Here is a 4,724-nt window from a genome sequence, read left to right as displayed (position 1 = left end):
GTAACTGAGTCAGAGCAAGGTTACTCTTAGCATCCCAGGCTAGGAGTATAGGTGGAGAACAGATGGAAGCAGTGTGGACTGCAAGGTGTGTGGGTCTATAAAAATATTCATTCAGAGCCCATGAGTTCTCTACAAGCACTTAAAAATTTTGGTCTTTCACTTGATAATATTTTTAAAAGTTTAAATTGTGGTAAATATACATAAAACTTACCATATGAATTAACCATTTTAAAAAAATATTGTTGAAAGTATTACATAGGTCCTTCTTTTCCCATTAACCTCTTCCAGCCCGCTCCTATCCCCTACTCCACCCCCCAGGCCCTCACCACCCCAATGTCGGTGTCTATAGGTTATGGTTATATGTATACAAGTACATTGGTTGATCTCTTTCCACCCATCCTCACCTGCCTTCCCTCTGAGGTTCAACAATCTGTTTATGCTCCTATGTCTCTGGATCTGTTTTTGTTCATCAGTTTATTTGGTTCATTAGGTTCCACATATGAGTGAAATCAGGTGATACTTATCTTTCTCTGACTAATTTCGCTTAGCATAATACTCTCCAGATCCATCCATACTGTTGCAAATGGTAAGAGTTCTTTCTTTTTTATTGCTGCATAGTATTCCATTATGTAAATGTACCACAGCATCTTGACCATTTTTAAAGTGTACAATTCAATAATGTTAAGTACTTTCACATTGTACATTACCACATCTACCCACACAACACTTTTCATCTTGTAAGACTATAACTCTATATCCATTAACACTAACTCCTCACCCCCAACCCCACCCCAGCCCTTGGTAACTACCAATCTATTTTCTGTCTCTATGAATTTGACTGATCTAAGTAACTCACATAAGTGGGATCATAGTATTGTCCTTATGTCACTTAGAATAATATTCTCAAGGTTTATACATGTGCCAACAATTTCCTTTCTTTTTAAGCCTGAATAATATTCCATTTGTATGTATACACCACAATTTGTTTATCCACTCACCTGCTGATGGGCACTTGGATTGCTTCTTACCTTTTTTTCTATTGTGAATAATGCTGCTATGAATATTTAAAATTTTAATCTAAGAAAGCTCAGACTTATCTAGATGTCCATTTATAGTTGTGTATTCCCCTATGATGTCTTGGATTCATTGCCCATATCTGTGTCTATATTTATGGAACCAAGTGCCTTGGTCATAAGTTGAGGAGAAAAGAGTAAAGGAGTAATTAATGTATACATGATGCATCTATGTTAAAATGAAGACCGAATTTCCTGGTGATTGACTATATTAACCAAGGTTTCATAGCAGTTCTAAGAGAAGAGTAGAAAATTGGCCATCAGGGCCAATAATACTGCAGGCACACGCAATTCCAGAAGGCCGTCAGTGCCATGGCAACAGGATCAGCAGAACAGTCAACAGAACAGCATCTGGCACTAAATGGTTAGTAAAGTGAATTTTATTGGTTTTATGCTTTTGTTTGTATTTGATTTGTAAGTTTGTTTTGGTTTTAGAGTCAGGGCTCTGAGGATAAGTTAATGTTCAGTTTTATGTTTACACATATTTTTAAGTGACATTATATATATATATATATACAAACAGTTTAAGGCGATAATGGTGGGGGGAATCCCTGAGAACTTCCTTGCAGGATGAGGATATTGGCAAGTAGCAAGCAGAGACAAGTGGAGATGCTATCGTGACAATTCAGATTTGAGGGACGAGGGTCTGTGACAGGGAGGTGATCTGGAATATTGAGAACATGAAGAGTAAGGAATGCCAATTTCTGGTGAGGTACGGGAGGGACGAAGGGAGGACACAGAGATGACCGCTGAGTTTGGATTCATGAGACTGTCAGAAATAGGAAAGTCCTAATTTGAGGAAAAAGGTTGTCTGGGTTTTAGTTCCATTGAATTTGATGTGTTTGCCAGAAATTCAAATAAAGACACAGTGAGCAGTAAAGCTATAGGCTCTCCCTCTCCTAAGCTATGGATCCAGTGAAAAACTGAGTAAGTCTTTCTCAATGTTCATTGTTGTTTCTCTTGCAGAAGTGGGGTGAAGCTTGCCACTTTTCCTTTTCAATTAGCTCTTAACCTAGGGGTTTTCTTCAAATGACTACCCTAGGCAGGACACATCACCCAAAAGCCAAAAAAGAAAAACACGGATAAATTACTTTTTTTTTTATTGCTTAAAGTATTACAAAGGGTATTACATATGTGTCTTTGTTTTGTTTTGTTTTTCCCGCCCTTGACTATCCCCTGGCCTCCCCCACCCCTCAGCGTCCCATGTCCATTGGTTATACATATATGCATGCATACAAGTCCTTCGGTTGATCTCTTATACCCCTCCCTCCTGCCCCCCAACTTTCCCCGGCCTTCCTGCTGCATTTTGACAATCTATTCAAGGCAGCTCTGCGCCTTTCTTTGGTTTTGGTACATTTCCTAGAAGTGGAATCACTGGGTCAAATAGGAGTTCCATTTTTAGTCTTTTGAGGAAACTCCATACTGTCTTCCATGGTGGCTGCACCAAATTACACTCTTTAAAAAAAAAATTGGGGCCCAGCCAGTATGGCTCAGTGGTTGAGCATCGACCCAGGAACCAAGAGGTCACAGGTTGGGTTCCTGGTCAGGGCACACGCCTCCTGGGGTTGCAGGCTTGATCCCCAGAAAGTGGGGAGGTTCAGGAGGCAGCCAATGGATGCTCCCCTCATCAATGTTTCAAGGGGAGGAGATACACAGGACATGAATACCAAGAGGCAGGGACTATTGAGGCTCATCTTAGAGCTGCCAACCACACAGTACTGCCTGGGAACAGCAAAAATAAATGCTCTCTGGGGGGACTTGTTTTCACTAGGGGCCAAGAGCAGTTGTAAGTCACTGCCCATTGCAGACGCCCTCTGACTTCAGAGCTATGAAAATGCACAATACGATAGACATAAAACTCAACATAGTAATGGACTGGCAGAGGGGGTGGGACTGAGAAGTGGAGACACCAGGGAGTTTTGTGGAGGAAAAACATTAGTGCAGAGTCTGGGTGAAAGGGGTGAGGGTGGAAAGAGCCCGCCAGGCAGAGTCCTGAAAGTCATAGCGCAGATGGGGTGGCTGCTGTGCTGGGTGCAGGCGCGGGAGCAACTCAAGATGAGGGGCTGGAGAGGCAGGCAGGCCAGACCTTGAGTGAGCCTTGCTTAGGGGTGAGTGTGGGGAGTCATCGAAGAATAGTGTCTGCAATTTTCTTTCTTTTTTTAAAAAATATATTTTATTGATTTTTTTACAGAGAGGAAGGGAGAGAGATAGAGAGTTAGAAACATCGATGAGAGAGAGACATTGATCAGCTGCCTCCTGCACATCTCCCACTGGGGATGTGCCCGCAACCCAGGTACATGCCCTTGACCGGAATCGAACCTGGGACCCTTGAGTCCGCAGGCCGATGCTCTACCCACTGAGCCAAACCGGTTTCAGCATGTCTGCAATTTTTGAGTCACGCCTGTAAATGGAGAAAAGCACGCCCTCCTTTTATCTTCCCGTCTTCCTACAGGTAAGAATATGGGAGTGGCTAAAGCAGATGAGGGCAGCATCTCGGAAAAGGGATATATAGTTTGGGAGCCCAACACATCAGGCTTCCATATTGGTCTTGAACCACTAGTGAGAGAGAAATTTTTGAGTTTATTATTAGCATTTAAAAAAAATTCTCACCCAAGGACATGCTTAGAGAGAGGAAGGGAGAGAGAAAGAAACATTGATGTGCAGAACATCAGTTGCCTTCCGTATGTGCCCAGACTGGGAATCAACTGGCAACCTTTGGGTGCCTAGGGCAATGATCAACCCACTGAGCCACTCCCGCCGGGCAGGCCAATTTAATTCTTGACCAGTTACTACAGAGAATGCCTTTTCCATTTACATTTTAATATAATTGTTTCCATGGGGATAGTTCTTTTTATATAAATATTGCCCCCCAAAATTTTTGTCCACGTAAAATTTTAGTGATTACAGCTTCTGCCTTTGTAGGTTTTCTGTTGTTTTATTCCCCCCGCCTCCCACGGCCCCCAGGTTCTAATTGTCCGTACCTACATCTTACTGTGTCATGCTCCACCATTAATATTCTTTACGAGTTGCATCAAAGCTGCACAGCTAATGCACAAGAAAACCGTGCCACGGGCATTGCCATTGCAATTCTTCTCTATGTGATACGTGTGTTAGCTGTCCATGCCTCTGGTGAGGTAAAGTGTAAAAGATGAAATCAAATGTCATTGTTTTGGGGCTAAAACACTTTGAAAGCAGTTTGTTTATATAACTGTTGTGTTTTGGAAACTGGAATGCGGTAGCTCCAGGTAAGTAAAGGAGAAAAAATGTTCTCCACCAGCTAGTTTCTCTCACTGGCGAGCACAGGCCCGGCAAGGGGAAGGGCTCCACCGGGGGTGGAAAGTCAGGCTCCCGCCCTCCCAGTTGTCATAGCCGCTTCCCACACTAAACATCCACAGGCCCGTTAGCAGCACCTCACTCACCGCGAGTACAAAGTTTTTGCTAGAAGGTGAAGATTCTTAAGGAACCAATATTCACCTAATTACTGTAAAACTGCGGCAAGCTGAAACACGCGCGGCCATCAGGGAGGATGACCTGCGGAAACGTGCAAACCGTCCCGAGTGGCTGGGAACCCGGGGGCTCGCGCTCCGGGCGCAGGTGGGCGAGGCCGCGGGCAGGACCCGGTGCGCCCACCGCAGCGACTTGCAGACAAAC

Source organism: Myotis davidii, unplaced genomic scaffold (assembly GCF_000327345.1).
Source record: "Myotis davidii unplaced genomic scaffold, ASM32734v1 scaffold6, whole genome shotgun sequence".
NCBI lineage: Eukaryota > Metazoa > Chordata > Mammalia > Chiroptera > Vespertilionidae > Myotis > Myotis davidii.
The sequence above is the reverse complement of the archived record's forward strand: the minus strand, read 5'-3'. Positions refer to the sequence as shown.